We start from the raw sequence: 13164 nt of genomic DNA on the forward strand, positions 1-13164 counted from the left end.
TGGTGTGCGGGTAGGACAAGGGGAAATGGCTTTATGTTGAGGGAGAAGATTTAGGTTGGATGTCAGGGGGAAGTTCTTTACCATGAGAGTAGTGAGGTGCTGGAACAGGCTGCCCAGAGAGGTTGTGGATGCCCCGTCCCTGGAGGTGTTCAAGGCCAGATTGGATGGGGCCCTGGGCAGCCTGGTCTAGTATTAAATGTGGAGGTTGGTGGGCCTGCATGTGGCAGGGGGGTTGGAGATTCACGATCCGTGAGGTCCCTTCCAATCCTGGCCATTTGTGATTCAGTGATACATCCAGATAACAATCATTTTTCTTAGTAGTTATGTTAGTCAACACCAAAGCTTGCTGGATTTAAAGGGAAGTATTTGGCATGGGCTTTTTTTTTTTTTTTTAATCTAAAAACTGCTTAAAGATCCCTTACAAAATCATCTAAGTTGATTACAGAGCTTATAAATTAGAGGAATAACAACTTTTTATGTGGTCTGACAGTGATAGGACAAAGGGGAATGGTTTTAAACTAAAGGAGGAGAGATTTAGATTAGATGTCAGGGGGAAATTTCTCATTGAGAGAGTGGTGAGGCCCTGGCACAGCTGCCCAGAGAAGCTGAGATACCCCATCCCTGGAGGCACTCAAGGCCAGGTTGGATGTGGCCCTGAGCAGCCTGAGCTGCTGGGTAGCAGCCCTGCCCATGGGTTGGGGCTGGATGGCCTTTTAGGTCCCTTCCAACCCAAGCCATTCTTAACTCTAGGATTCTATGATTCAAGTGTGAATCAAGCTCTCATATGGACATGCAACTATCTCCCACCACTAAAGTCACTGTTCACAGCATATGTTTTCTACTGCTCAGTGTCAATACTGGGACAAAACTACTAAAGAGAAAGAAAATTGCAGTCTTAAAATAGTACCCCTTACATTACTTCTTTTGGGTTTGCTGAATTGCAATGGAAGATATGGAGCCCTATCCACTGAAGTGGAAAACATACTTCTCTCTCAGCTGAATTTAAATGTCAATGACAGAGATAAACACCCTATTCAAAGCCAGGAGAAGTTGTCTCTGTGGAGATGTGGTTTACTCTCCATCCAAGCACATCACCTGTTTGTCTTGTGCAGAAAACTCTGTGAGGATAATGCATAAATTCCATATATCAGACAAAGTAACTACACGTTCCTCTTCACTGTTTACATAGCCCTGAGCATTTCAAAAGTCTATTCCAGCTACTGGCATTGGGAAGAAATCACTCCAGTTCCAGTCACAGCAGCAGAACAAGCACACTAAGGCTGGAACAGAAGCACAGCATAAGTTCTGGTTACAGAACTGTGAGATACTGCTTGGAATTGAAGTCATAGAGTTTGTAGCATTGGAAGAAACTGCATGACTGGATGTAATAAACTATTTTATTTTTACTGAGTCTGGAAGCAAGAGATAGTGCCTATCAGTTACAATCATGAACACGATCTATAGAATAGGTATAGATACAAATACACATCATCTTTGAAATAAAACCTTTGAAACAAAATCTAGTTTTGATCTCTGCATAGCATAGGTGATAGAAACAGTCAGAATATTCTGCTCTTTCCTCTGACAATACATTCCTGTGGAAAATATTTTAAATGCAAATAATTTAACACTGTTTAAATCATGGTCTTTGTGATACTGATGCTTAGAATATCTTTACCAGACATTCATGTCTGTTACTGATTTCAGGATCAGACAAACTTGTTTTATTGCTGATCGCACTGTAGAAGAGGAGATTAAAATGCAAGCTTATTGTTAATCACTTTTGAATCATCAATTTTTACTGTTGAAAAAGGACTTCTTACACAAACTCACATGCATAGTAGCACATAGAAGAACAGACTTCAGACACTTAAGTACAATATTTGAATGGAGTTTGATCTCCTACTGAATATCCACTGCAGTGTATATTAATAGAACTGCACACATTGCAGAGAATTTTCATAGGTAGTGAAAGTGAATTTCTGGCCTGCACTCAGATCAGCTTCCACAAATAAAAAAAAAAAAAAAGAAGAAGAAGAAGGAGAAGAAAAAAAAGAAAAAAGAAAGCAGTTGCTCAGGCAGGGCTCACATCATTTTTTTCCCAAACATCTGCATCTGTTAATTACCTTACTGCTCATTTATTTAAGGAAGGTAACACGCAATAAAGAATTACTAAAGAATATCCTAACAGTCCAATTTTGAAAAGGTATAAAAATAAATGTGAGATGGATGTTTTCTATTCCTATTAGCAGTCATTCTGTCATTGGTTGTTGGTTCTTCCCTCCACCCCGAAGAATTTTTACAATTTTTCACTATGAAACAGTCACAAAACAGGTTTGATACAGACAGACTTTTATTCCTAACTGAGTCTCTGCTTGATCCTACCATGCACTTGGGGCTGACTTCTGTTACAACACATCACTATTTTTAGCCTGGTTTCTGCAGTTAGGGTAGAGGAATTTTACAAATCTTTCTGACTAACCCTGTAGTTTTGAATTAATTGCCTAGATTTAAATCAATCAGGTAGGGATATAGAAAATTTCTACAAATTTCCCAAAAATGAAACAGAGAGAGAGCAGAGCTTTAAAAATTTGTAAGATGTTCTCCCCTCATAACTGATAGTGTTCTCCAGTTTCTTCCGTCAAGTGGATCAAACCAGAAGGTGCTTCCAAAATCTCTGCAGAGGAGACTGAGAAATGAAAGGAATTTACTCAGATACAGAAGGAGATAATAACAAAGCTGTACTTCTTTCAAATAAGGTTTTTTTCTGAGTTCTGTGGACACTTGACATAGTGCCCACTGCCATGCCTTATCATAGACCCCACTACCACATTTTAACAGAGGCAAGAGGAAAAGCTGACCTAGGAATTCCTGGATCAAACATAGAATCAGAGGAAGAATGGCAGAACAAAGGAAGAAGTAATAGGACTTGCAAGATTAATTATAATAATATTGCTGGTGAGTTTCTCCTCCTATTTTCTCCTATTTCTCTTCAGAATCTTTAAAATATTTTCCATAAACAGTAAATAACTGGTTTACAAAGTATGGAAACATGACATTGCAAATTCTCACATACTGCCCCCTAGCACTACTGAAATTAAACTACAAGAAGACCAAGCCATCCTCCTTACTGCTTCTAAAATGATCTTGGAGCTAGGAGTATCAGAACGGCTGTAAAAATTGGGAAACATCTTTTGAGATTTTCTGTAGATTCTTTCCATAAAACACTACCACGAAGAAAATATCTTTAAGAAATCTAACCTGCAATAATGTGTTGTTTTTCTTTCAACACCCCTCCCCCCCTCACTTCCCAAATATTATTATAATAGAACAGTTAAGTAACCATTCTAACTATACATGGAAATTAAGCATAAAACAGCAGAAGACTGTGCAGAATCTTTTCCTTCCCTTTCATTTCCATCTCCCTAACATTGGGATGATGCACATTTTAAACGAGGCTAATTTAAATAAGAAAATCTGATGCCCAGACTTTCCAGCTCGAATAAACAGCTGGGGAAAGAGAGAAGAGATAAATGCACATATTGCACATAATTATAAATAATGTTTACACTGTCTGCTCAGATACAGGATTTTCCCTACTAGCGGACTGGGTACTCTAGGTACTAAAGACAATTTGTGTTTACCATTATGTAGTGGAAACATAATCAAATAAAGGACTTGAGTAAATTAACAGATCGCTTTGATGTTATTCTTACTCATTTTTATGCAGTAAACCTGCTGTCACACAATAATTAATCTAGCAAATGAAAGTAGTAATAATATGTAATATATTCATATGGAACAGACAAGGTAATTGTGTGCTGCTTTACAGCTTGCAGTTAAAGTGAGTGCTTTGATTTTTCAGGTTTCAGTATTCAGCTTTAATGACTCATCTCTGAAAGCTGGGGTACAGTACCCCTGACACCGAGTGCTACTCACTTGGCCTAACTGACAAAGCTATCCCGCCATGTTGGGTGGCAAGGAGCATCCGTCTGCAACGTCCCTCCCCTGGTGCTCTCAGATGATCATTCCTCTCCAGCTGGCATCACAGGGATGCAGGCACAGCTGCGGCTACGCCCGCATGGGAAGGAGGATGAACTGCTGACGGCTCCACGGAGGGGTTTCTCTGTCGGACACAGGAATCCAGAGAAAAGGTGTAATCTTTTGTCAGGGCACATGACTCGCAGGGAAGTGAAAGTCTTTTCTAAAAATAACTGGACAACCTCTGACTCCCAGTGCCACTTTCCTGGCTGTCATAGAATCTGCCCCCTGCCGCTGCAGCCTGGATTCACACCCAGGAAAAAAAAATGCAGCAAAGCTTCTCCAGTTCATACATTTGAGTTTTCACCACCCTTACAGCTGCGATCAAGGACCCTTTCACCGAGTAATATAAACTTAATCATATTACTTCGCAGTCATGTGGATCTATTCTAGTTTTGAAAAAGCTGCCTTTACTGCTAGCATCATAGCTACAGCAGCACAGAACTCAGCTGCCCTCCAAAAGCCACTTTTGGGCTGACAGTAAGCATTCGAGATGGGGGATCCTTGCTGCTAAGAGTGATGCCATGGAGTTGGTTAAGCACACGAACAAAACTGAACCAGCAGCTGGGCTGGCATAGAACTACCTTATCTTAAGTTAATGTTCCAGGCAGGCTCTAGGGTCAAAATGACCACTATATTTACACTGGCTCAAAGTGGCAGGACACCAGGTCACACGAGGCATTTCTCTTCAACAAGGGGCACTGGTGACCTGCTGGGACCAGGTGATTTTCTCCTGACCATGTCCCCATCTTTGCATAGATCTCAGGCCATGGTGGCTCCTCAGTCTGGGCTGCTCCCTGTACAGCAGCTCTCAGCTTTGGCCCCTCAAGAGGAAAATGCCTTGGCCTTACCAAAGAAGATGTTATTGACCTATGTATGTGAAATGAAATTCTTGTAGGTTATGAGATAGCTGACTGTATCCAACAGGGCCTGATTCTTACTTTACAATTTTATAAATTGACTGCATTACTGTGCACTGAAATCAATCAGTCTGGACAAAAGCAAGCTCCATTTCAATCCAAATATGCATTGTGTTCAAGCCTGCTAACTGTGAAAGGCTTTGTCTGAAAGGAACCATTGGCTCAGATGAGAGGCTGGTAAGGCTGAAACCAAACACCTTGAGCTCCTGAGCATATCCCTGAGGAAAAAGGAGTCCTCTATGTTTGCTTTCTGACTCTGAGGCTGATTAAGATAAGCTAAGGAGTATTTGCAGAATTCACAAACTTAAATCTGATGCATATCTATCTTAACGTGGAAAAGGTTTACTCTATAACAAATTTCAGTGATGGAAGGTTTGAGAACTAGATATTTGCTTGTATAGAGCAAACCTTTTTACATTATGGATATGGCTTCCATAGGGAAAAGATTTTGCTAGTCATAGCGTTGTTTTAGTTGGAAGTGACTCTTAAAAGCCATCTAGTCCAACTGCCCTGCAATGAACAGGGACACCTACAGCTAAATCAGGGTGCTCAGTGCCAAGTCCATCCTGAACTTGAATGTATCCTGGGATGGGGCATCCGCCCCCCTCTCTGGGCAACAAAGTACTGCTGCCTGCAGACCTGCTTTGCTTGTGAAAAACAACGGTGCCAGGGGGAAAAGCACTTACGCAGATGTGGTCTGCATCTACAGTAGTCATGGATTCCTACCTGTCAACACCTGGTTCCCACTTTGGAGCTGCAGATTTCACTTAGTGTGCCTTTGGATCAGCATTTTCCTACAGACCAAACAGCAGGGAACCTTCAGCTCCCTCGAGCTTCTCCCAGAACACAGATGCAGCTGGAATGTCCTCTCTCCCGGGCGTCTCGCCCTCGCTCTGTGCTCCCAGCACTTTGCTGACAAGGCCTTCTCTCCTCTTTTAAGGAAGGACATAAATATTCGTGCAACATTTTCCCCCGGACAGAAGAAACCCACCAGGTGCTGGCCCACTGCCAATGGGGGAACACTGCACGCACAGCACACGGCACAACACAAAGTGCTTCAAAGACTTTAATCCCAGCTCCCAGTGTCAGCCCTCCATAGTCTCCCTGCCCAGCTCCCGAGCCTCTGCCTCTACCCAGCTTGAGGCCTGGCCCGACTCCGTGTCCCTCCCACCCAGTCCAGCCTCGGAAGGAGCTCCCTGCAACGAGGAAGCCCGGCGTCCGCGGCTCTTTCCTTCCGCAGACGCTGACCGCGGTTGCTCGGGCTGCCAACCCGCACGCCGAGAGCGAGGGCCCGCCACACCACTCGCCTCGGGGCCAAGTGGCCTCCGCTTCCCTCCCCCCGCCCCCTTTCCATAGGGTGGAATGGAAGGTTCCTTCTTCACGCACACCTGCCTCCGAAGCACGGTACCGTCTGGAAGAGAGAGAGCAAGAGGAGAGGGACATGGAGAACTGATAAACTCTTGATAAACAAATTAGAGAGTTCATATGTGGATCCCTGGTGGTCTAGTGGTTAGGATTCGGCGCTCTCACCGCCGCGGCCCGGGTTCGATTCCCGGTCAGGGAAGTTACCAGTTTTTAGTTTCGTTTGGGGGGTGTTTTGCTTTTTTAAATTCGCTTTGTTCCTCTTCTTTATTTTTATAGCCCAACGAGCATCCGGACGGTCTCTGTGCCGAGCCTAAGTTGTTGGTGCTCCTGCTGAGAGGGAAGTTTCAGGCATGCTTTGCAATCTGCAGGACTTAAGCAAGGAGGGAGTTGTGCAAAATCTTATGCTGTGCACAGGTACCTGTAGGCAGGCGAGGCATCTACCTGGATGTCCTGCCCTCACAGAAACGTCTCTGCAATACCGTATTACCCCTGCAGGACCTATAGGAGCCAGCTGAACAACACCTGCCAGGCAGGCAGCATAGTTGGTCAGCATGTAGAAATTCCCCTTTTTGACTGCTCTGACATCTAAAGGTGTTCCCACTACTTTCTCCACAGATGAGCAGTCACTTGGTGCCATGACAGGCAATGAGCACTCAGCTGAAACATGATGTGCTGATTGCCATGGCAGACCTCATTGCTCACAGCCTCCATCACTGGTGCATCCTGTGGAGAAGGTTCAATTGCCAGCTGTCCTCCGGCAGGAGGAGGGCTGCCGTTCTCCCTGGGGCCTGAGGAGCAGGCTGCCATTTAGGGACTGTGGGAGGACCTCTTTATTCATATTGAAGTGGTGCCTGCCGGCACGTAAGACAAGAAATATCCATAATAAATGAATACCATGAAGTCAGCTTAGTTAGCATGACTGGCAGGATCCTCCCCACTGTCAAGAGTATGCAACAAGCCTTGCATCACCCACAGGTACCTCTTTCAAATTATCAGACTACACTGTGTGCTGGAAGACTTTGATATGAAACCCCTGGAAATAATACCTTCTTCTTCCTTTGCCTGGATGTGCCAGATGAGTGCTGCGCTCTGAGCCAGTCTCCAGTACAGTTGAGAGTGTCTCATGAGAAGCCAGAGGTCCTCCGCTCTGGTTTTTTTTTTTGTGAAAAAAATGACTTCTGGAGGGGGGGGGGGGGGGTGCAAAGGGCGTGGCCTTCCTTTGATTTAAGGCATAAAACATACATTCAGTTTTTGTAGTGATATCTTTGCATGCTCTTAGCAGCACGAGCCCAGTCATCTGAGAAAGGTTAATCATATGCAAGATTTCAGAATCTTCGAAAAAACCCTACAAAACAGCTCATACAGGTTGTAATATTATACTAGGAATGGAAGCATTACCATTCCAAAGTCAGTACCAGATCTGAAATTTGCCACTGAAGCTCAGATAATGAATACCCACTTTGAAATGAGTGGAAAACAATCCTTGTGCTAGTTTCCTGATACTTCAGGTTCTGCTGTGGTTACTGTTTGAATTGAAAAAACACCAGGATAAGTGTTCATTTTTATCATGGGTCAGATTGCTGTGGTAGTAAAAGCAGTGATTTTGAAAATTTGAGAGGTCAGGCTAAGCTAGCCCTGACAAAGAGAACATTCCTTTCAGCCAAGGGCTGACAGCCTGTGATTGTTTTGAGCTCCCACTTCTGACCTGAGCCAGCACCTGACTCACTCCTCCGAGAGGCATCTCACCTTGCCACCACATCATCACTGCTTGATGCCTTCTTAGAACTGTGGCAGTTGACTCCTAGGAATGGCTACTTGGCCTTGTTAACATTGGTTATTGGAATGGTTATTTCTCCACAATATTTTTTTTATTTTTTTCTGTATAGGTGGGGTGTCTCCAATCCATAGGTAGATAAAAGGAGAGCAGAGAGGGAGGTGTTGTCTAAAGGTACTCTCACTACGGTCATACATGGTTCATAAAGCTTCTCTATAACATCTTAATTGCACTTTCATCGTCACACACTTAGTTTGACAATATTCTTTGATGCAGTTTTAAAGATTGGCTTCCTTTTACCTGGGCCTCAGATCACCACGATGGGGAGAAGGTACTCATTTATAAGAGATGGTAGAAGAATCTGTCCTTGTTGTTGTTGTTGTTGTTTTAAATAATAGGAACTCATGACACTGGAATGCAGAAGTACGTGACCAGCTGGCTGAATTTGCTTCCAACTATGGTACATTTGAGATACAAATCTCAAGTATTTTTGATTTCACTTATGTTCTTCCTCAAAAGTTTGACCAATAACTTTCCATCTCACAGCAAAAGTTGATGGGAATACAGTGCAGCAGAAGTAAGGAAGGTAAAGAAATCAACATCTTAAGTATAGATGAGTTTAACCAGCAGTTGAGTATCCAGTTAAAAGTCTGAATTCACTCTGTATACCCTTTCTGAAATTTTAGAAAACAGGAACTTTCAGATCCAAACTTGATCTTATGTCTTTCAGGCAACCTCCTTGAAGGTACAGAACTATTTTAATCCCGCTTTTAAGGCTCTTCCAATCTTATATGCCTGTGATAGGCATAAAACTTTGCATGACTGAATAACAGCAGACTATTTAGAAAACGAAAGCTTCTTTTTCTTTTCTTTTTTGTTTTTCCTATAGACTTATTTCTGCTTGCTCTCATATTGCACTCTTGTTTGAAGGACACACGTTCATCAGTTCCTATGACATTCAGGTGACAGCTTATTCCATTAGTTTTCTTTCTTTTTTTTTTTTTTTTTTTTTATTGTGAAAATAAACTCTGCAGTAAAACTCCCTTCTTCTAAAAGGGAAACAGTCCTCTGCTTACTGATAAAAACCTGCTAACAATAGGCCACGAGGTGGCATCCCAACCGCATGTCTGCCACTGTCTCACGCTCAGCCTCCCAACCAATCACTGATACCGATTTCAATTTAATTTTATATGGGTAATGTTATATACTCATTCAATTGTGATAAGCTCTGAAGTAATGAAGGCTTTGTATTGCTGATAAAGAAACTTCATGTACAGATGAAACTGTTATTAAGCCAAATTTTAAACAACATATTTCTTTCTCTTCCGTCTTCTTTCCATCTCTCTTTTCTAACTAGAGATTTGCAACAAGAAGCCATGCAGAAATTTGTGCCAAGGCAGAGGAGGCAGCCAGCATTTCTGCATCCCAGGTGGGTGGGCACCATGACTGGCTGGCGGGGAGACATGAAGCTCTGCTTGGCTTCCCTGCTGCACTGGTTGGCAAGACCCTGGGAGCCGGCTGTGCTGTGACACGAGTGCCGTTGTCACCATGGCAGTGAGCAGACACAAACAAGGCAAAGTGCATACTAGATAAACTGCTGGAGATGGAAGGAAAAGAAAAAAGAAAAAAAAAAAAGAAGTGTCAGGCACATAACCCCTTATTCTGGCTGTTGTTTTTTTCTCCCCAACAACATTTCTGTAAAATAGTACTGTCTGAAGTGTAAATCTCTTCTAGACAGAGATTTGATGTGCAACATTTCCTGGACAGTAAGATAAACTAAAAAAGCATAGCAATCTCATTGCAAATCCCACTATAGCTGAGTTAGTTAGCTATGTTAGAAAGCTTACTCTGAGTCATATTTTAGAAGAAATCGTTTAATCTGAAATAAAGCATCTTATTTAAGGTGATGATAACAAAAGTTCATTGGAGATTTAATTACCACACATAGCTTTATCCAAGGCCAAGTTTTTTTTATAGGAGCAATCACCATGTCCTTTCAAGGAATGTTCTGATAATGAAACTGTGGAAGTCCTTTTAAACATCTGAACTTTTTCAGACATTTTAAAGATCTGCTTCTAGACTTGTTTTATTACTACCTTGTGGCTACAGTCAATCATTATTTTGTGCTTTTTTATGCTTTGTTTCCCATGTGCGCTTTGATTAATCACACTTTAGTAAACTACATTGACAATGCATTGTGCTGTGCCTAATCTTTGCCTAGCTGGCAGGAAAACAGAGCTGGGAGGTGCCAGCTTCCCCTGAAAGCAGGAAAACAGTAACAGACGATAAATTGATACTGCAGCACATGCTCTGACTGATGGTGCTGCCTGCTGTGTGACAGGGAGTAGTGGTGACCCAGGTGAGGCCAGCAGGGCTGGTGAGCATGGCCATAGCAAGGAGACTTCTGCAGCTCTGCCACTGCTGTGACCAGCCCACGTCTCGTGCAAGGAGGTTTTTGACATGCATGACAGCTCTTCAATGTGTAAACTGTGTGAACTGTATTGTCTAAGGTGCAATTCTGCAGAAGTGGTCCAGCAGAATGAATGAAAGAAACGGGGTGATCTCATTCATTCCCATCACCCTGGCATGCTTGCCACTAGTCAGCTGTTACAGTTTGCTGATCTTACTTTATAGTAAATATGACTATGTATGTATAATCATATACATACAATGGTTAAAAATAATGCAATAAATTCTGCTTCTTCTCTGGTCATATTGAAGGGAATTTTTCTTCCATACCATCTCATTACCATCAGAAATTTGCATCGCTCACAACTCGGTTTTAGGGCAGCTACAAGCTGGAGGCTTACAATGAGGGCCAGAAACTTCAGTGAGGGGTGCTGATGAGATTGGGTTGGAGGAAAACTCTTCCTCAGTGTCTGGCATCTAATCTGACAAGATCAAGGACAAGAAACTAAATAACTTTATCCCTGCTGTGTAGCTGGGCAGCCAGGAAGCAGACAAACTGTTGCATTTCTGACACGTTTAAACATTCAGAAGGAGCTTGGCACCTAAATATTTTTACAAATCAGACAAATGAGAATGCAACCTCTGAAGTTTTGGTCCTGCAAGGGCTTAAAAGCATGACTAACTTTATTTATATGAACAGTCCCACTGAAGTGGAATAGTTCCTCTGAGTAGGACTGCTTACATACTTACTGGCTGTACAGGATCAGTCCTTAAGCACATATCTGTTCTGAATATCAGACTGCTTTTGGAAAGCAACAGGAAATGCCCCTTAACTGAAGGAGTCATGCACAGCTGTAGCTAAAATGTTTATCTCTGACATGCCCAGCTTTTCTTTCGTTAGAGGGTTATACATAGAAAAAACAAATGGTGTGAAGGGAATTTGTTTCTCCTTTTTTTTCTTTTTTTTTTTTCTTTTTGCCTCCAGTTGCAACCTCAGGCACAGAAATACCCCACTGCAAAAGCTGGACATATGGAGAAGCCAGTTTTACTTATTTATATTGAATTATTACTTTTCTATTGTTTTGTTTGTGGCTACCGCTACTGGGCATCCTTGGGTCTTGACGGTCACATCAAAGGAGCTGCTCTGGCGTGAGAACCGGTCAAAGTGAGCCAGATAATTCATGGATTTATGACTGAGGTCGGTTCCCATGATTGTCAGTGGGCAGCAGGCACGGCTGTGTCGTAATCCTCATTCTCTTGGTAAAGCACATACTGCCTTAAAAAGGTTTAATGATCCAACAGTGATTTACTAATGGGAATCTTTCTTGTAGGTTTAGCAGGACTTAGAGGAGAACAGGACAGCACATACAGGTCATTTTTCAACACTACCATTGGGCAGAAATGTTGGTATTTGTTTTGCTTTGTTTTCAGACTCATGTTTAGAGCATTTTTATCTGCTAACTGTGAAGGGAAATAAATAGAAGAGGAAAAGCCATTGTGGCTGAGCAGGTATCAGATGCATCATAATGAGGGGAGGGAAGGAAGCAGGCATTTAGGATGGCAGATTAAGACTATATATATATATGGATATATAATATCCAAGTTAACTATTAAAAAGCACAAACTTTGAGATCAATTAAATAAAAGTGAATGGAGACAGAGATGCGCAGGCAGCCCAGTGAAGCCGCTGCTGTGCTGCTGGTGCTTACCTCCAGCTGTTAGCTGGGAAAATGGTTGGCAGGGCCATTTTTATTGCTGTTTCACCCCATTTGCCTTTCCTTTTGTTGGGAGGGGTGGGAGAGGGCTGCTGGGTGAGAGAGCTGCCCAGCATGGGGCAGGGGAGGGGGGAAGGAGAGGAAGTGGCTCTGCCTTGTCCCGCTGTGGCGATGCTCCCACCGCAGTGCCGCTGGCCTGGTGCCTCTGCAGAACAACAAACCCAGAAAACCCAAACAAAACACACTGCTCCTTTCTCCCTCACCAAAATACTTCTAAAAGAGGGAGACAGAGTGGAGGGAAGCAATGTTATTTTATTTTAAGGCTTGCAGATTAAACCAAAGTGTTGTGCTGGGAAGTGTCATTAAAAACTACCAGAGCTATCCACACACAATACCTATCATCTTGTCAATCCTGTCACAAAAGCATACCTGAAATGTGTAAAATTTTGTTTTAAAGTCCCATTAAGAGAGTCTTCTCAAAGCAAAGTGAAGTTACTTGTGTCTTTCTGGTATATGAAAAAAATCCCCCAGAGCATTCAGAGTTAAATCAAAACTAAGAAAAAAGAAAAAGCGTGGGCCCTTCAGTAATTGTAGTTTTTGCTCCTTAGGTTTATGGATTGCCTTGTAGTCATTTATGAGATTTTCACATACCACACAGTAATATAGAATACTATTTATGGGTATTTGCAGGTAAAACCCTTTTTTTTTTTTACGTTTACCAGTGACGTGCTTCTTCCTGGATCAGAGTGCCGGTTTAATAGAAGGAGGGCTTGCAGTGTAACTTGCATGAAGACGTGGGCAGAGTTAAAATTTCCGAACTGATGGTGATCGCAATCATAATTTCAATGTTGCATCAGAAGACATTTTTTTTCTGAAGACTTCCCTTTGTAGAAGAGGAAAATGCTGAATTCAGACTATGTGGAAAGTAGAATGAAATCAA

General features: G+C 42.5%; 1 long non-coding RNA gene and 1 other non-coding gene across 3 annotated transcripts; one reads left to right on the forward strand and one right to left on the reverse strand.

Moving 5' to 3' along the window:
* Positions 1–950: 950 nt before the first annotated feature.
* LOC149919057 (uncharacterized) lies at positions 951–6772 on the reverse strand. Of its 2 annotated transcripts, none has more exons than XR_016464746.1 (3): positions 6350–6772; positions 3940–4126; positions 951–2689 (listed from the first exon to the last, which is right to left on the reverse strand). It is a non-coding gene; the product is annotated as an uncharacterized LOC149919057 (long non-coding RNA). The 2 variants fall into 2 exon arrangements; XR_016464745.1 differs by lacking the exon at positions 6350–6772 and adding an exon at positions 5688–6335.
* Positions 6454–6525, forward strand: TRNAE-CUC (transfer RNA glutamic acid (anticodon CUC)). Its single transcript has one exon. It is a non-coding gene; the product is annotated as a tRNA-Glu (tRNA).
* Positions 6773–13164: the final 6392 nt, after the last annotated feature.

Source organism: Phasianus colchicus, chromosome 2 (assembly GCF_987193195.1).
Source record: "Phasianus colchicus chromosome 2, bPhaCol1.hap1.1, whole genome shotgun sequence".
NCBI lineage: Eukaryota > Metazoa > Chordata > Aves > Galliformes > Phasianidae > Phasianus > Phasianus colchicus.